The 16,576-nt window shown below is 45.1% G+C and overlaps 16 non-coding genes and 20 pseudogenes across 16 annotated transcripts; all 36 read right to left on the reverse strand.

Moving 5' to 3' along the window:
- Positions 1–3,960: 3,960 nt before the first annotated feature.
- On the reverse strand, positions 3,961–4,079 carry LOC136761388 (uncharacterized; annotated as a pseudogene).
- Positions 4,080–4,295: 216 nt separating this feature from the next.
- On the reverse strand, positions 4,296–4,414 carry LOC136762127 (uncharacterized; annotated as a pseudogene).
- A 206-nt stretch (positions 4,415–4,620) lies between these two features.
- Positions 4,621–4,739, reverse strand: LOC136761944 (uncharacterized; annotated as a pseudogene).
- A 206-nt stretch (positions 4,740–4,945) lies between these two features.
- Positions 4,946–5,064, reverse strand: LOC136762027 (uncharacterized; annotated as a pseudogene).
- Positions 5,065–5,280: 216 nt separating this feature from the next.
- Positions 5,281–5,399, reverse strand: LOC136761180 (uncharacterized; annotated as a pseudogene).
- Positions 5,400–5,619: 220 nt separating this feature from the next.
- Positions 5,620–5,738, reverse strand: LOC136762582 (5S ribosomal RNA). The gene has a single exon (XR_010820777.1). It is a non-coding gene; the product is annotated as a 5S ribosomal RNA (ribosomal RNA).
- A 214-nt stretch (positions 5,739–5,952) lies between these two features.
- LOC136761427 (uncharacterized) lies at positions 5,953–6,071 on the reverse strand (annotated as a pseudogene).
- A 210-nt stretch (positions 6,072–6,281) lies between these two features.
- Positions 6,282–6,400, reverse strand: LOC136761446 (uncharacterized; annotated as a pseudogene).
- A 223-nt stretch (positions 6,401–6,623) lies between these two features.
- On the reverse strand, positions 6,624–6,742 carry LOC136762533 (5S ribosomal RNA). Its single transcript, XR_010820730.1, has one exon. It is a non-coding gene; the product is annotated as a 5S ribosomal RNA (ribosomal RNA).
- A 219-nt stretch (positions 6,743–6,961) lies between these two features.
- On the reverse strand, positions 6,962–7,080 carry LOC136761227 (uncharacterized; annotated as a pseudogene).
- A 216-nt stretch (positions 7,081–7,296) lies between these two features.
- LOC136761261 (uncharacterized) lies at positions 7,297–7,414 on the reverse strand (annotated as a pseudogene).
- Positions 7,415–7,633: 219 nt separating this feature from the next.
- On the reverse strand, positions 7,634–7,752 carry LOC136761552 (uncharacterized; annotated as a pseudogene).
- Positions 7,753–8,297: 545 nt separating this feature from the next.
- Positions 8,298–8,416, reverse strand: LOC136762250 (5S ribosomal RNA). The gene has a single exon (XR_010820457.1). It is a non-coding gene; the product is annotated as a 5S ribosomal RNA (ribosomal RNA).
- Positions 8,417–8,625: 209 nt separating this feature from the next.
- Positions 8,626–8,744, reverse strand: LOC136762597 (5S ribosomal RNA). The gene has a single exon (XR_010820791.1). It is a non-coding gene; the product is annotated as a 5S ribosomal RNA (ribosomal RNA).
- A 209-nt stretch (positions 8,745–8,953) lies between these two features.
- On the reverse strand, positions 8,954–9,072 carry LOC136762151 (5S ribosomal RNA). The gene has a single exon (XR_010820439.1). It is a non-coding gene; the product is annotated as a 5S ribosomal RNA (ribosomal RNA).
- Positions 9,073–9,290: 218 nt separating this feature from the next.
- Positions 9,291–9,409, reverse strand: LOC136762167 (uncharacterized; annotated as a pseudogene).
- A 216-nt stretch (positions 9,410–9,625) lies between these two features.
- Positions 9,626–9,744, reverse strand: LOC136762162 (5S ribosomal RNA). The gene has a single exon (XR_010820440.1). It is a non-coding gene; the product is annotated as a 5S ribosomal RNA (ribosomal RNA).
- Positions 9,745–9,954: 210 nt separating this feature from the next.
- Positions 9,955–10,073, reverse strand: LOC136762645 (5S ribosomal RNA). Its single transcript, XR_010820839.1, has one exon. It is a non-coding gene; the product is annotated as a 5S ribosomal RNA (ribosomal RNA).
- A 227-nt stretch (positions 10,074–10,300) lies between these two features.
- Positions 10,301–10,419, reverse strand: LOC136761931 (uncharacterized; annotated as a pseudogene).
- A 215-nt stretch (positions 10,420–10,634) lies between these two features.
- Positions 10,635–10,753, reverse strand: LOC136761987 (uncharacterized; annotated as a pseudogene).
- A 214-nt stretch (positions 10,754–10,967) lies between these two features.
- LOC136761353 (uncharacterized) lies at positions 10,968–11,086 on the reverse strand (annotated as a pseudogene).
- Positions 11,087–11,296: 210 nt separating this feature from the next.
- Positions 11,297–11,415, reverse strand: LOC136761447 (uncharacterized; annotated as a pseudogene).
- A 223-nt stretch (positions 11,416–11,638) lies between these two features.
- Positions 11,639–11,757, reverse strand: LOC136761355 (uncharacterized; annotated as a pseudogene).
- A 216-nt stretch (positions 11,758–11,973) lies between these two features.
- LOC136762413 (5S ribosomal RNA) lies at positions 11,974–12,091 on the reverse strand. The gene has a single exon (XR_010820612.1). It is a non-coding gene; the product is annotated as a 5S ribosomal RNA (ribosomal RNA).
- Positions 12,092–12,311: 220 nt separating this feature from the next.
- On the reverse strand, positions 12,312–12,430 carry LOC136762598 (5S ribosomal RNA). Its single transcript, XR_010820792.1, has one exon. It is a non-coding gene; the product is annotated as a 5S ribosomal RNA (ribosomal RNA).
- Positions 12,431–12,639: 209 nt separating this feature from the next.
- Positions 12,640–12,758, reverse strand: LOC136762173 (5S ribosomal RNA). The gene has a single exon (XR_010820441.1). It is a non-coding gene; the product is annotated as a 5S ribosomal RNA (ribosomal RNA).
- A 218-nt stretch (positions 12,759–12,976) lies between these two features.
- Positions 12,977–13,095, reverse strand: LOC136762168 (uncharacterized; annotated as a pseudogene).
- Positions 13,096–13,311: 216 nt separating this feature from the next.
- On the reverse strand, positions 13,312–13,429 carry LOC136762678 (5S ribosomal RNA). The gene has a single exon (XR_010820871.1). It is a non-coding gene; the product is annotated as a 5S ribosomal RNA (ribosomal RNA).
- A 210-nt stretch (positions 13,430–13,639) lies between these two features.
- On the reverse strand, positions 13,640–13,758 carry LOC136762209 (uncharacterized; annotated as a pseudogene).
- A 210-nt stretch (positions 13,759–13,968) lies between these two features.
- Positions 13,969–14,087, reverse strand: LOC136762185 (5S ribosomal RNA). The gene has a single exon (XR_010820443.1). It is a non-coding gene; the product is annotated as a 5S ribosomal RNA (ribosomal RNA).
- Positions 14,088–14,296: 209 nt separating this feature from the next.
- LOC136761161 (uncharacterized) lies at positions 14,297–14,415 on the reverse strand (annotated as a pseudogene).
- Positions 14,416–14,636: 221 nt separating this feature from the next.
- LOC136760896 (5S ribosomal RNA) lies at positions 14,637–14,755 on the reverse strand. The gene has a single exon (XR_010820299.1). It is a non-coding gene; the product is annotated as a 5S ribosomal RNA (ribosomal RNA).
- Positions 14,756–14,964: 209 nt separating this feature from the next.
- Positions 14,965–15,083, reverse strand: LOC136762196 (5S ribosomal RNA). The gene has a single exon (XR_010820444.1). It is a non-coding gene; the product is annotated as a 5S ribosomal RNA (ribosomal RNA).
- A 209-nt stretch (positions 15,084–15,292) lies between these two features.
- LOC136762208 (5S ribosomal RNA) lies at positions 15,293–15,411 on the reverse strand. The gene has a single exon (XR_010820445.1). It is a non-coding gene; the product is annotated as a 5S ribosomal RNA (ribosomal RNA).
- Positions 15,412–15,630: 219 nt separating this feature from the next.
- On the reverse strand, positions 15,631–15,749 carry LOC136762169 (uncharacterized; annotated as a pseudogene).
- Positions 15,750–15,965: 216 nt separating this feature from the next.
- LOC136762679 (5S ribosomal RNA) lies at positions 15,966–16,083 on the reverse strand. Its single transcript, XR_010820872.1, has one exon. It is a non-coding gene; the product is annotated as a 5S ribosomal RNA (ribosomal RNA).
- Between the last annotated feature and the right edge of the window lie 493 nt (positions 16,084–16,576).

Consider the following 16,576-nt stretch of genomic DNA (forward strand, 5'->3'; position numbering starts at 1 on the left):
TCAGGTATTTAAGTTAGATAAAAGGACAAAGATAAGCACATTGTTTTGAAACTTTGACAACTCCACACAAAAAGAGTATCTACACTAGGAAGTAAAGCTGATTCAATAAACACAGGAGATATGATGCTGCTGACGACAGCTGAGTGCTGTACTGAAATAATTTGATAAATGAGATAAATTGGAATCAAGATTATTATTATTTTGAATTGTCCCTTTACTAGAAACCTTATAGATTGTGCGAATGTCAACTAATGTGATAGAGATGCCTTTTATAAGGACGATCTCTGATGTTGTGTGAACCACACATTGTGTCTTCAGACTGATTTATTCCACATGGCAGATATGCATATTATGAATCGTGTCCTGAAGGAACCGATGTCTGACCCATATGGAGAAGATGCTGGTGTTCTTGTTGAGACACAGTAGGCCGAGGGCGCGGCTTTAAAGACAGCCTCACAGCAACTTGAACAGACCAATGCTGAGGTCCACTACGCTGAAGTGATGCTTGACTCAGTGGAGAAATAAGTTAAAATACTATAATTAAAGGTTTTCCAGATTATAGGAATCTACAATATATTGTGAAACTGCTCAGATGACGTCCGCAGTAGCACATATTCTTCTATTGATAGTTTAATTTATAATGTACTATTAGTGGAGATGTCACATTATTCAAATGAATAGAATGACAGCCATGAAGTCAGAATCAGTCCATTGCCCTTCACTTAAGATTTGTACAATGTATAATGTTTATAAATCAAAACGCAACAAATATATGTACAATACAGTTTACAAACTGAATTTGTAAAAAAGAATGTTTTGCTGACTTTTGTATTCTCTTTGAAGCAACAAAATGTATGTGTTATGTATGTCGTAACTAGGGTTTGACTTTTATGACCTGGGGCTGGATGAAATTTAATTTGAGATGCACTGTAAAAGCTCCAGGAAATTGCAACTGGCCACTGCACCTTCCATAAGAGAGCTCAAACATTTGCTAATGCATTGGTTGCCTCACAGGCACTCTTTCCCTGGTTTGCCCATGTGGCGCATGGTGTTGGCCACACGGGCAAAGGGGGGATGTGTGCATCAGTCTTTTAAATTGGTTTGCCCCAGGTTTTATAGTAACAGCTTAGCAATATTGTAGAACTTGCCACATTTGTCAAGCTCATAATCCTGCAATATGCAAATAGATTGTGTTCAAAAGCTTAAATGTTGTGGATATGAATATATACTTGTAATAATATATAGGTGTTCTAAATGGGTTGAAGCCTATCCCGTAGGAAGGCTGAAGTAGTAAAAGTAGCAAAAATACAGTTAAGGGATGTTATATGTAGATTTCGCATTCCAGGGAAATTTCCAGTGATAGGAACACTCACTTCACTGGGACAATAGTGCAGGAACTATGCAAAGCCCTGCGAGGTAAACAACATTTTCACTGCCCCATCAGGCTCAGTCAGCTGGAGCAGTGGAGAAACAAAATGGGATATTAAAGAATAAGCTGTCTAATATATGCAAACAAACAGGACTCAAACGTCCAGATCCCCTTCCTATAGTCCTAATGACAATGAAATCGTCAGCAAATTGAGAAAAACAGGTCTTTCTCCGTGTGAGATTATTATGGGATGACTTATGAGACTCTCCATCACTCCTCCATTGTCTGTAAGGGAAATGGACATCCACTTGATGGATGATGCTATGTTGTCTTTTTGTATGGGACTAACACGTGCGAGCCTCTCTCAGCTTACTGCTATGACATCACAGAGCACGTACATTCCGTTTAACAAATCGTTAAACAAAAAAGGTTATAAACACATTGACTACAATACCGGTTAGTAAGACGAAGGTGAGTCTCTCGTTAGTATTATTAGTCAGACATTAAATAACTACGCAGGTTAGTATTTATGTCAGGTAACTTCTCGTTATATATATATCAGTCTCATTTACGTTTAGGTGCTGAGAAAGATCCTATTTGTTACCACAATTTCCCTTAACTGATTATTATTCAATGATTAAGGATAGGCAGGGCCACCAATAATCTAATGTCTATTAACTTGTGTCAATTTCAGACTAAACAGTTAAACAGGAATGAGAAGATATTTCTCGGCGTTGACAGATTTTATTTCTAAAATTATCAACAAAACAGTTTAATGCAACTCACATTTATATTTAAGAAAACTAAATGATATTACACATTCTAGAGTTATGAATCACAGATTAACATTTCTAATTGATTTCTCAAATGTCATGAATCACAAACTCCAAACTGTTAAACTTATGTGAACTTCGTCGCAGAGAGGCCTGTCTGGCTTCGGGCTCAGATAACAGCACACGGCACGAGGTCCGTGTGGTTTGGAACAAAGGCAGTCCGGTTCGGCTTTGTCCAAGAACTTCCACTCAGTCGATGCACCTGGAAGTTGGGGTTTCGCGAATGTAGAGTCTTTTCCAAACAGATTTTCCATTGGTTTGAAGGCTCCAAGGTTGTGCACAAAATCTTCTTTGTAAGCATGGTTCCACCGTAGTTACTTGAAGACGAAGTCTTTGAGGAAAGCAGGGCCCTGTTTGTTCCAAGGGTCAAGTTTCTTAAGACTCAAATAGCTATTTAAGTGACTGACACTTTCGTATTCAGTCGACTTAGTCAATTGTCCAGCTGCAAAACTCCACTGATCAGGTGGGTCTGTGAAGTTATTTATTTAATAAAGTCCTTTAAAAGAATTCTTCGTACGGCTCAATCTCCTTCTCCCAGTTTAACTCTTCTGTTGCCGGCAAAGACTTGGTTGGTTTCTGATTCCGGTTCTGGCAACAGAGCTACAGGTTGAGCTGTGGCAGCGAGTTTCTGGTTCAGGTGAGAGAGAGAGAGAGAGAAAGACTGTCCGCTGTTCCTTATAGTCTGTCAGATCAGTAGGTGATTGGTCCCTGAGTTCTTGAGATTGGATTTCCGTTTCAGCCCCCAGTGTCCTATTGGAGGGAGGCTTTATTTATGACTGATGTCAATCCATGCCATCTTTTGGAAATGACGGTTGGCCTGGGTTCGTAGCTCTATGTCGGGATTTCGGCTCTCATCCACTTCAAAGAGTTTTTATCACCTACAGGCCCCTTTCTCCAGACATCTCATAGCAGAATTCCAAACTATTTGGCCTCTTCTCGGTGCCATCCTCCCCAAAACTGTCACTTTGATGCAAACCAGTTCCAAGCTGATGAGCTAAGGAAATCTGATAACTTTGGGGGGGGAGAGGTCTTCTTTAGATCAGTGCATCAGCTCAGAGCCCAAATGCTCTTATCCAAATACACCCAACATAACGCTACATGTGTATGTATGTATGTATATATGTGTAGAAGGAAAATTAGAAATTATTTTCTTACACCTGCTTTTCTCTCTTGTATACTTAAGAAAGATACGGTCAAGCTAGAAGGTCAGCCCAGAAGATAGTTTGATTTCTGTTTGTTATTTACGATGAGAACCTTGGAGACATTGTCAAACGGTATGACCTACGTGCCTGTTCCCTAAAACCATGTGTTGACCTATGAACTCTGTTCTATAATGATATATGTTCTGCTTAGTTAGCCTTTAAGATAACATAGTAATGACTTTCTAGCATGTATGGATGTATGTATGTATGTATATATATATATATATATATATATATGTATGTATGTATGTCCAATTGCTTTGACAATACAAATGAATTGAATTGAGAGGAAGAGAGAGAGAGAGAGAGAGAGAGAAAGAGAGAGAGAGAGACAGACAGACAGACAGACAGCTCAGCGATGACATCACGAGCCTCTCTCAGCTGACTGCTATGACATCACAGAGCACGTACATTCCGTTGCTTGTCGTCTGTCAACCACTCAGTCACTGCTAGCCAGACTGTCCCTAAGACAAAGTGTACAATACTTCAATTATATCTCCTCCAGACAGATAAAGAGTATTAAGAGCTACGATGAAGTTACCCAGGAGACGTAAAAAGCTTGCATCACCTGGTATTTCCTGGAGGTCACCCATCCAAGTACTGACCAGGTCCTGCCCCGTTTAGCTTCCGAGATCTGATGAGATCGGTCACGTTCAGGACGGCGTGGCCGCAAGCCGAGAGGCCTGGCAGCATGATGTCTCTTAAAGGCGGGCGGGTTTTGACGGACCTTCCAGCAAAAAAAAAAAGAAAAAAGAAAACTGGAGGGAAAAATATCAGTGCAGCAAAGGGTGTTGAAAGTTGCCGGGTACGTGTACATTTCTTCAATTGTATCTTCTCCTGACAGAAAGAGAGTATTAAGAGCTACGATGAAGTTACCCAGGAGACGTAAAAAGCTTGCAGTACCTAGTTTTTCCAGGAGGTCACCAATCCAAATACTGACCAGGTCCTGCCACGTTTTGCTTCCTAGATCTGACAAGATCGGGCGCGTTCAGGACGGTGTGGCCGCAAGCCAAAAAGCCTGGCTGCATGATGTCTCTTAAAGGCTGGCGGGTATTGACGGAACTTCCAGCAAAAAAAAGAAAAATGGAGGGAAAAATATCAGTGCAGCAAAGGGTGTTGAAAGTAGCCGGGTACGTGTACAATTCTTCAATTATATCTCCTCCAGACTGAAAGAGAGTATTAAGAGCTACGATGAAGTTACACAGGATACGTAAAAAGCTTGCAGCACCTGGTATTTCCAGGAGGTCACCCATCCAAGTACTGACCAGGACCTGCCCCGTTCAGCTTACGCGATCTGACGAGATCGAGCGCGTTCAGGACGGTGTGGACACAAGCCAAAAAGCCTGGCTGCATGATGTCTCTTAAAGGCTGGCGGGTATTGACGGAACTTCCAGCAAAAAAAAGAAAAACGGAGGGAAAAATATCAGTGCAGCAAAGGGTGTTGAAAGTAGCCGGGTACGTGTACAATTCTTCAATTATATCTCCTCCAGACTGAAAGAGAGTATTAAGAGCTACGCTGAAGTTACCCAGGAGACGTAAAAAGCTTGCAGCACCTGGTATTTCCAGGAGGTCACCCATCCAATTACTGACCAGGCCCTGCCCAGTTTTTCTTCCGAGATCTGACGAGATCTTTCGTATTCAGGACGGTGTGGCCTCAAGCCAAGAGGCCTGGCTGCATGATGTCTCTTAAAGGCTGGCGGGTATTGATGGAACTTCCAGCAAAAAAAAAAAGAAATAAGAAAAATGGAGGGAAAAATATCACTGCAGCAAAGAGTGGTGAAAGTAGCCGGGTACGTGTACAATTCTTCAATTATATCTCCTCCAGACAGAAAGAGAGTATAAAGAGCTACGATGAAGTTTCCCAGGAGACGTAAAAATCTTGCAGCACCTGGTATTTCCAGGAGGTCACCCATCGAAGTACTGACCAGGCCCTGCCCCGTTTAGCTTCCGAGATCTGACGAGATCGGGCGCGTTCATGACGGTGTGGCCGAAAGCCAAGAGGCCTGGCTGCATGATGTCTCTAAAAGGCTGGCGGGTATTGACGGAACATCCAAGAAAAAAAAATAAAAAAAAAATAGAAAAATGGAGGGAAAAATATCAGTGCAGGAAAGGGTGTTGAAAGTAGCCGGGTACGTGTACAATTCTTCAATTATATCTCCTGGAGACAGAAAGAGAGTATTAAGAGCTACGATGAAGTTACCCAGGAGACGTAAAAGGCTTGCAGCACCTGGTATTTCTAGGAGGTCTCCCATCCAAGTACTGACCAGGCCCTGCCCCGTTTAGCTTCCGAGATCTGACGAGATCGGGCGCATTCAGGACGGTGTGGCCGCAAGCCGAGAGGCCTGGCTGCATGATGTGTCTTAATGGTTGGCGGGTATTGACGGAACTTCCAGCAAAAAAAAAAAAAAAAAAAAAATGGAGGGAAAAATATCAGTGCAGCAATGGGTGTTGAAAGTAGCCGGGTACGTGTACAATACTTCAATTATATCTCCTCCATACAGAAAGAGAGTATTAAGAGCTACGATAAACTTACCCAGCAGACGTAAAAAGCTTGCAGCACCTGGTATTTCCAGGAGGTCTCCCATCCAAGTACTGACCAGGCCCTGCCCCACTCAGTTTCCGAGATCTTACGAGATCGGACGCGTTCAGGACGGTGTGGCCGCAAGCCGAGATGCCTGGCTGCATGATGTCTCTTAAAGGCTGGCGGGTATTGACGGAACTGCCAGCAAAAAAAAAAAAGAAAAATAGAGGGAAAAATACCAGTGCAGCAAAGGCTGATGAAAGTAGCCGGGTACGTGTACAATTCTTCAATTATATCTCCTCCAGACAGAAAGAGAGAATTAAGAGCTACGATGAAGTTACCCAGGAGACGTAAAAAGTTTGCAGCACCTCGTATTTCCAGAAGGTCACCCATAAAAGTACTGACCAGGCCCTGCCCCGTTTAAATTCCGAGATCTGACGAGATCGGGCGCGTTCAGGACGGTGTGGCCGCAAGCCGAGAGGCCTGGCTGCATGATGTCTCTTAATGGCTGGCGGGTATTGACGGAACTTCCAGCAAAAAAAAAAAAAAAAAAAAGAAAAAGAAAAATGGAGGGAAAAATATCAGTGCAGTAATGGGTTTTGAAAGTAGCCGGGTACGTGTACAATTCTTCAATTATATCTCCTCCAGACAGAAAGAGAGTATTAAGAGCTACGATGAAGTTACCCAGGAGACAAAAAAGCTTGCAGCACCAGGTATTTCCAGGAGGTCACCCATCCAAGTACTGACCAGGCCCTGCCCCTTTTACCTTCCGAGATCTGACGAGATCGGGCGCGTTCAGGACGGTGTGGCCGCAAGCCAAGAGGCCTGGCTGCATGATGTCTCTTAAAGGCTGGCGGGTATTGACGGAACTTCCAGCAAAAAAAAAACAAAAAAAAAAGGAAAATGGAGGGAAAAATATCAGTGCAGGAAAGGGTGTTGAAAGTAGCCGGGTACGTGTACAATACTTCAATTATATCTCCTCCAGACTGAAAGAGAGTATTAAGAGCTACGATGAAGTTACCCAGGAGACGTAAAAAGCTTGCAGCACCTGGTATTTCCAGGAGGTCACCCAACGAAGTACTGACCAGACCCTGCCCCGTTTAGCTTCCGAGATATGATGAGATCAGGCGCGTTCAGGACGGTGTGGCCGCAAGCCAAGAGACCTGGCTGCATGATGTCTCTTAAAGGCTGGCAAGTATTGACGGAACTTCCAGCAAAAAAAAAAAGAAAAAAGAAAAATGGAGGGAAAAATATCAGTGCAGCAAAGGGTTTTGAAAGTAGCCGGGTACGTGTACAATTTTTCAATAATATCTCCTACAGACTGAAAGAGAGTATTAAGAGCTATGATGAAGTTACCCAGGAGACGTAAAAAGCTTGCAGCACCAGGTATTTCCAGGAGGTCACCCATCCAAGTACTGACCAGGCCCTGCCCCGTTAGCTTCCAAGATCTGATGAGATCGGGCGCGTTCAGGACGGTGTGGCCGAAAGCCAAGAGGCCTGGCTGCATGATGTCTCTTAAAGGCTGGCGGGTATTGACGGAACTTCCAGCAAAAAAAAAAAAAAAAAAAATGGAAAATGGAGGGAAAAATATCAGTGCAGCAAAGGCTGTTGAAAGTAGCCGGGTACGTGTACAATACTTCAATTATATCTCCTCCAGACAGATAGAGAGTATTAAGAGCTACGATGAAGTTTCCCAGGAGACGTAAAAAGCTTGCAGCACCTGGTATTTCTAGGAGGTCTCACATTCAAGTACTGACCAGGTCCTGCCCCGTTTAGCTTCCGAGATCTGACGAGATCGGGCGCGTTCAGGACAATGTGGCCGCAAGCCAAGGGGCCTGGCTGCATGATGTCTCTTAAAGGCTGGCGGGTATTGACGGAACTGCCAGCAAAAAAAAAAAAGAAAAATAGAGGGAAAAATACCAGTGCAGCAAAGGGTGTTGAAAGTAGCCGGGTACGTGTACAATTCTTCAATTATATATTCTCCAGACAGAAAGAGAGTATTAAGAGCTACGATGAAGTTCCCCAGGAGACGTAAAAAGCTGGCAGCACCTGGTATTTCCAGAAGATCTCCCATCCAAGTACTGACCAGGTCCTGCCCCGTTCAGTTTCCGAGATCTTCCGAGATCGGGCGCGTTCAGGACTGTGTGTCCGCAAGCCGAGAGGCCTGGTTGCATGATGTCTCTTAAAGGCTGGCGGATATTGACGGAACTTCCAGAAATAATAATAAAGAAAAAGAAAAATGGAGGGAAAAATATCAGTGCAGGACAGGGTGTTGAAAGTAGCCGGGTACATGTACTATACTTCAATTATATCTCCTCCAGACTGAATGAGAGTATTAAGAGCTACGATAAACTTACCCAGCAGACGTAAAAAGCTTGCAGCACCTGGTATTTCCAGGAGGTCTCCCATCCAAGTACTGACCAGGCCCTGCCCCGTTTAGCTTCCGAGATCTGACAAGATCGGGCGCGTTCAGGATGGTGTGGCCGCAAGCCGAGATCCTGGCTGCATGATGTCTCTTAAAGGCTGGCGGGTATTGACGGAACTGCCAGCAAAAAAAAAAAAGAGAAATGGAGGGAGAAATACCAGTGCAGCAAAGGGTGTTGAAAGTAGCCGGGTACGTGTACAATACTTGAATTATATCTCCTCCAGACAGAAAGAGAGTATTAAGAGCTACGATGAAGTTACCCAGGTGACGTAAAAAGCTTGCAGCACCTGGTATTTCTACGAGGTCTCCCATCCAAGTACTGACCAGGCCCTGCCCCGTTTAGCTTCCGAGATCTGACGAGATCGAGCGCATTCAGGACGGTGTGGCCACAAGCCAAGAGGCCTGGCTGCATGATGTCTCTTAAAGGTTGGCGGGTATTGACGGAACTTCCAGCAAAAAAAAAAAGAAAAATAGAGGGAAAAATACCAGTGCAGCAAAGGCTGTTGAAAGTAGCCGGGTACGTGTACAATTCCTCAATTATAACACCTCCAGACAGATAGAGAGTATTAAGAGCTACGATGAAGTTACCCAGGAGACGTAAAAAGCTTGCAGCACCTGGTATTTCTAGGAGGTCTCCCATCCAAGTACTGACCAGGCCCTGCCCCGTTTAGCTTCCGAGATCTGACGAGATCGGGCGCATTCAGGACGGTGTGGCCACAAGCCGAAAGGCCTGGCTGCATGATGTCTCTTAAAGGTTGGCGGGTATTGACGGAACTTCCAGCAAAAAAAAAAAAAAAAAAATAGAAAAATGGAGGGAAAAATATCAGTGCAGGAAAGGTTGTTGAAAGTAGCCGGGTACGTGTACAATTCTTCAATTATATCTCCTGCAGACTGAAAGAGAGTATTAAGAGCTACGATAAAGTTACCCAGGAGACGTAAAAGCTTGCAGCACCTGGTATTTCCAGGAGGTCTCACATTCAAGTACTGACCAGGTCCTGCCCCGTTTAGCTTCCGAGATCTGACGATATCATGCGCATTCAGGACGGTGTGGCCGAAAGCCGAGAGGCCTGGCTGCATGATGTCTCTTTAAGGCTGGCGGGTATTGACGGAACTTCCAGCAAAAAAAAAAAGAAAAAAGAAAAAAGGAGGGAAAAATATCAGTGCAGCAAAGGGTTTTGAAAGTAGCCGGGTACGTGTACAATTTTTCAATAATATCTCCTACAGACTGAAAGAGAGTATTAAGAGCTACGATGAAGTTACCCAGGTGACGTAAAAAGCTTGCAGCACCTGGTATTTCTAGGAGGTCTCCCATCCAAGTACTGACCAGGCCCTGCCCCGTTTAGCTTCCGAGATCTGACGAGATCGGGCGCATTCAGGACGGTGTGGCCACAAGCCGAGAGGCCTGGCTGCATGATGTCTCTTAAAGGTTGGCGGGTATTGACGGAACTTCCAGCAAAAAAAAAAAAGAAAAATAGAGGGAAAAATACCAGTGCAGCAAAGGCTGTTGAAAGTAGCCGGGTACGTGTACAATTCCTCAATTATAACACCTCCAGACAGATAGAGAGTATTAAGAGCTACGATGAAGTTACCCAGGAGACGTAAAAAGCTTGCAGCACCTGGCATTTCCAGGAGGTCACCCATCCAAGTACTGAACAGGCCCTGCCCCGTTTAAATTCCGAGATCTGACGAGATCGGGCGCGTTCAGGACGGTGTGGCCGCAAGCCGAGAGGCCTGGCTGCATGATGTCTCTTAATGGCTGGCGGGTATTGACAGAACTTCCAGCAAAAAAAAAAAAAAAAAAAAAAAGAAAAAGAAAAATGGAGGGAAAAATATCAGTGCAGTAATGGGTTTTGAAAGTAGCCGGGTACGTGTACAATTCTTCAATTATATCTCCTCCGGACAGAAAGAGAGTATTAAGAGCTACGATGAAGTTACCCAGGAGACGTAAAAAGCTTGCAGCACAAGGTATTTCCAGGAGTTTTCACATTTAAGTACTGACCAGGCCCTGGCCCGTTTAGCTTCCGAGATCTGATGAGATCGGGCGCGTTCAGGACAATGTGTCCGCAAGCCAAGAGGCCTGGCTGCATGATGTCTTTTAAAGGCTGGACGGTATTGACGGAACTTCCAGCAAAAAAAAAAGAAAAAAGAAAAATGGAGGGAAAAATATCAGTGCAGCAAAGGGTGTTGAAAGTCGCCGGGTACGTGTACAATTCTTCAATTATATCTCTTCCAGACAGAAAGAGAGTATTAAGAGCTACGATGAAGTTACTCAGGAGACGTAAGATGCTTGCAGCACCTTTTATTTCCAGCAGGTCTCCCATGCAAGTACTGAACAGGCCCTGCCCCGTTCAGCTTCCGAGGTCTGACGAGATTGGGGGTGTTCAGGGCGGTGTGGCCGCAAGCCGAGACGCCTGGCTGCATGATGTGTCTTAATGGTTGGCGGGTATTGACGGAACTTCCAGCAAAAAAAAAAAAAAAAAAAAAATGGAGGGAAAAATATCAGTGCAGCAATGGGTGTTGAAAGTAGCCGGGTACGTGTACAATACTTCAATTATATCTCCTCCATACAGAAAGAGAGTATTAAGAGCTACGATAAACTTACCCAGCAGACGTAAAAAGCTTGCAGCACCTGGTATTTCCAGGAGGTCTCCCATCCTAGTACTGACCAGGCCCTAACCCACTCAGTTTCCGAGATCTTACGAGATCGGACGCGTTCAGGACGGTGTGGCCGCAAGCCGAGATGCCTGGCTGCATGATGTCTCTTAAAGGCTGGCGGGTATTGACGGAACTGCCAGCAAAAAAAAAAAAGAAAAATAGAGGGAAAAATACCAGTGCAGCAAAGGCTGATGAAAGTAGCCGGGTACGTGTACAATTCTTCAATTATATCTCCTCCAGACAGAAAGAGAGAATTAAGAGCTACGATGAAGTTACCCAGGAGACGTAAAAAGTTTGCAGCACCTCGTATTTCCAGAAGGTCACCCATAAAAGTACTGACCAGGCCCTGCCCCGTTTAAATTCCGAGATCTGACGAGATCGGGCGCGTTCAGGACGGTGTGGCCGCAAGCCGAGAGGCCTGGCTGCATGATGTTTCTTAATGGCTGGCGGGTATTGACGGAACTTCCAGCAAAAAAAAAAAAAAAAAAAAGAAAAAGAAAAATGGAGGGAAAAATATCAGTGCAGTAATGGGTTTTGAAAGTAGCCGGGTACGTGTACAATTCTTCAATTATATCTCCTCCAGACAGAAAGAGAGTATTAAGAGCTACGATGAAGTTACCCAGGAGACAAAAAAGCTTGCAGCACCAGGTATATCCAGGAGGTCACCCATCCAAGTACTGACCAGACCCTGCCCCGTTTAGCTTCCGAGATATGATGAGATCAGGCGCGTTCAGGACGGTGTGGCCGCAAGCCAAGAGACCTGGCTGCATGATGTCTCTTAAAGGCTGGCAAGTATTGACGGAACTTCCAGCAAAAAAAAAAAGAAAAAAGAAAAATGGAGGGAAAAATATCAGTGCAGCAAAGGGTTTTGAAAGTAGCCGGGTACGTGTACAATTTTTCAATAATATCTCCTACAGACTGAAAGAGAGTATTAAGAGCTATGATGAAGTTACCCAGGAGACGTAAAAAGCTTGCAGCACCAGGTATTTCCAGGAGGTCACCCATCCAAGTACTGACCAGGCCCTGCCCCGTTAGCTTCCGAGATCTGATGAGATCGGGCGCGTTCAGGACGGTGTGGCCGCAAGCCAAGAGGCCTGGCTGCATGATGTCTCTTAAAGGCTGGCGGGTATTGACGGAACTTCCAGCAAAAAAAAAAAAAAAAAAAAATGGAAAATGGAGGGAAAAATATCAGTGCAGCAAAGGCTGTTGAAAGTAGCCGGGTACGTGTACAATACTTCAATTATATCTCCTCCAGACAGATAGAGAGTATTAAGAGCTACGATGAAGTTACCCAGGTGACGTAAAAAGCTTGCAGCACCTGGTATTTCTACGAGGTCTCCCATCCAAGTACTGACCAGGCCCTGCCCCGTTTAGCTTCCGAGATCTGACGAGATCGAGCGCATTCAGGACGGTGTGGCCACAAGCCAAGAGGCCTGGCTGCATGATGTCTCTTAAAGGTTGGCGGGTATTGACGGAACTTCCAGCAAAAAAAAAAAGAAAAATAGAGGGAAAAATACCAGTGCAGCAAAGGCTGTTGAAAGTAGCCGGGTACGTGTACAATTCCTCAATTATAACACCTCCAGACAGATAGAGAGTATTAAGAGCTACGATGAAGTTACCCAGGAGACGTAAAAAGCTTGCAGCACCTGGTATTTCTAGGAGGTCTCCCATCCAAGTACTGACCAGGCCCTGCCCCGTTTAGCTTCCGAGATCTGACGAGATCGGGCGCATTCAGGACGGTGTGGCCACAAGCCGAAAGGCCTGGCTGCATGATGTCTCTTAAAGGTTGGCGGGTATTGACGGAACTTCCAGCAAAAAAAAAAAAAAAAAAATAGAAAAATGGAGGGAAAAATATCAGTGCAGGAAAGGTTGTTGAAAGTAGCCGGGTACGTGTACAATTCTTCAATTATATCTCCTGCAGACTGAAAGAGAGTATTAAGAGCTACGATAAAGTTACCCAGGAGACGTAAAAGCTTGCAGCACCTGGTATTTCCAGGAGGTCTCACATTCAAGTACTGACCAGGTCCTGCCCCGTTTAGCTTCCGAGATCTGACGATATCATGCGCATTCAGGACGGTGTGGCCGAAAGCCGAGAGGCCTGGCTGCATGATGTCTCTTTAAGGCTGGCGGGTATTGACGGAACTTCCAGCAAAAAAAAAAAGAAAAAAGAAAAAAGGAGGGAAAAATATCAGTGCAGCAAAGGGTTTTGAAAGTAGCCGGGTACGTGTACAATTTTTCAATAATATCTCCTACAGACTGAAAGAGAGTATTAAGAGCTATGATGAAGTTACCCAGGAGACGTAAAAAGCTTGCAGCACCAGGTATTTCCAGGAGGTCACCCATCCAAGTACTGACCAGGCCCTGCCCCGTTAGCTTCCAAGATCTGATGAGATCGGGCGCGTTCAGGACGGTGTGGCCGCAAGCCAAGAGGCCTGGCTGCATGATGTCTCTTAAAGGCTGGCGGGTATTGACGGAACTGCCAGCAAAAAAAAAAAAGAAAAATAGAGGGAAAAATACCAGTGCAGCAAAGGGTGTTGAAAGTAGCCGGGTACGTGTACAATTCTTCAATTATATATTCTCCAGACAGAAAGAGAGTATTAAGAGCTACGATGAAGTTCCCCAGGAGACGTAAAAAGCTGGCAGCACCTGGTATTTCCAGAAGATCTCCCATCCAAGTACTGACCAGGTCCTGCCCCGTTTAGTTTCCGAGATCTTCCGAGATCGGGCGCGTTCAGGACTGTGTGTCCGCAAGCCGAGAGGCCTGGTTGCATGATGTCTCTTAAAGGCTGGCGGGTATTGACGGAACTGCCAGCAAAAAAAAAAAAGAGAAATGGAGGGAGAAATACCAGTGCAGCAAAGGGTGTTGAAAGTAGCCGGGTACGTGTACAATACTTGAATTATATCTCCTCCAGACAGAAAGAGAGTATTAAGAGCTACGATGAAGTTACCCAGGTGACGTAAATAGCTTGCAGCACCTGGTATTTCTAGGAGGTCTCCCATCCAAGTACTGACCAGGCCCTGCCCCGTTTAGCTTCCGAGATCTGACGAGATCGGGCGCATTCAGGACGGTGTGGCCACAAGCCGAGAGGCCTGGCTGCATGATGTCTCTTAAAGGTTGGCGGGTATTGACGGAACTTCCAGCAAAAAAAAAAAGAAAAATAGAGGGAAAAATACCAGTGCAGCAAAGGCTGTTGAAAGTAGCCGGGTACGTGTACAATTCCTCAATTATAACACCTCCAGACAGATAGAGAGTATTAAGAGCTACGATGAAGTTACCCAGGAGACGTAAAAAGCTTGCAGCACCAGGTATTTCCTGGAGGTCCCCCATCCAAGTACTGATGAGGCCCTGCCCCGTTTAGCTTCCGAGATCTGACGAGATCGGGCATGTTCAGGACGGTGTGGCCGCAAGCCAAGAGGCTTGGCTGCATGATGTCTCTTAAAGGCTGGCGGGTATTGACGGAACTTCCAGCAAAAAATAAAAAATAAATAAATAGAAAAATGGAGGGAAAAATATCAGTGCAGGACAGGGTGTTGAAAGTAGCCGGGTACATGTACAATTCTTCAATTATATCTCCTCCAGACTGAATGAGAGTATTAAGAGCTACGATAAACTTACCCAGCAGACGTAAAAAGCTTGCAGCACCTGGTATTTCCAGGAGGTCTCCCATCCAAGTACTGACCAGGCCCTGCCCCGTTTAGCTTCCGAGATCTGACGAGATCGGGCGCGTTCAGGATGGTGTGGCCGCAAGCCGAGATCCTGGCTGCATGATGTCTCTTAAAGGCTGGCGGGTATTGACGGAACTGCCAGCAAAAAAAAAAAAGAGAAATGGAGGGAGAAATACCAGTGCAGCAAAGGGTGTTGAAAGTAGCCGGGTACGTGTAAAATACTTGAATTATATCTCCTCCAGACAGAAAGAGAGTATTAAGAGCTACGATGAAGTTACCCAGGTGACGTAAAAAGCTTGCAGCACCTGGTATTTCTAGGAGGTCTCCCATCCAAGTACTGACCAGGCCCTGCCCCGTTTAGCTTCCGAGATCTGACGAGATCGGGCGCATTCAGGACGGTGTGGCCACAAGCCAAGAGGCCTGGCTGCATGATGTCTCTTAAAGGTTGGCGGGTATTGACGGAACTTCCAGCAAAAAAAAAAAGAAAAATAGAGGGAAAAATACCAGTGCAGCAAAGGCTGTTGAAAGTAGCCGGGTACGTGTACAATTCCTCAATTATAACACCTCCAGACAGATAGAGAGTATTAAGAGCTACGATGAAGTTACCCAGGAGACGTAAAAAGCTTGCAGCACCTGGTATTTCTAGGAGGTCTCCCATCCAAGTACTGACCAGGCCCTGCCCCGTTTAGCTTCCGAGATCTGACGAGATCGGGCGCATTCAGGACGGTGTGGCCACAAGCCGAAAGGCCTGGCTGCATGATGTCTCTTAAAGGTTGGCGGGTATTGACGGAACTTCCAGCAAAAAAAAAAAAAAAAAAAATAGAAAAATGGAGGGAAAAATATCAGTGCAGGAAAGGTTGTTGAAAGTAGCCGGGTACGTGTACAATTCTTCAATTATATCTCCTGCAGACTGAAAGAGAGTATTAAGAGCTACGATAAAGTTACCCAGGAGACGTAAAAGCTTGCAGCACCTGGTATTTCCAGGAGGTCTCACATTCAAGTACTGACCAGGTCCTGCCCCGTTTAGCTTCCGAGATCTGACGATATCATGCGCATTCAGGACGGTGTGGCCGAAAGCCGAGAGGCCTGGCTGCATGATGTCTCTTTAAGGCTGGCGGGTATTGACGGAACTTCCAGCAAAAAAAAAAAGAAAAAAGAAAAAAGGAGGGAAAAATATCAGTGCAGCAAAGGGTTTTGAAAGTAGCCGGGTACGTGTACAATTTTTCAATAATATCTCCTACAGACTGAAAGAGAGTATTAAGAGCTATGATGAAGTTACCCAGGAGACGTAAAAAGCTTGCAGCACCAGGTATTTCCAGGAGGTCACCCATCCAAGTACTGACCAGGCCCTGCCCCGTTAGCTTCCAAGATCTGATGAGATCGGGCGCGTTCAGGACGGTGTGGCCGCAAGCCAAGAGGCCTGGCTGCATGATGTCTCTTAAAGGCTGGCGGGTATTGACGGAACTGCCAGCAAAAAAAAAAAAAGAAAAATAGAGGGAAAAATACCAGTGCAGCAAAGGGTGTTGAAAGTAGCCGGGTACGTGTACAATTCTTCAATTATATATTCTCCAGACAGAAAGAGAGTATTAAGAGCTACGATGAAGTTCCCCAGGAGACGTAAAAAGCTGGCAGCACCTGGTATTTCCAGAAGATCTCCCATCCAAGTACTGACCAGATCCTGCCCCGTTTAGTTTCCGAGATCTTCCGAGATCGGGCGCGTTCAGGACTGTGTGTCCGCAAGCCGAGAGGCCTGGTTGCATGATGTCTCTTAAAGGCTGGCGGATATTGACGGAACTTCCAGAAATAATAATAAAGAAAAAGAAAAATGGAGGGAAAAATATCAGTGCAGCAATGGGTGTTGAAAGTAGCCGGGTACGTGTACAATACTTCAATTATATCTCCTCC

Source organism: Amia ocellicauda, chromosome 10, assembly GCF_036373705.1.
Source record: "Amia ocellicauda isolate fAmiCal2 chromosome 10, fAmiCal2.hap1, whole genome shotgun sequence".
NCBI lineage: Eukaryota > Metazoa > Chordata > Actinopteri > Amiiformes > Amiidae > Amia > Amia ocellicauda.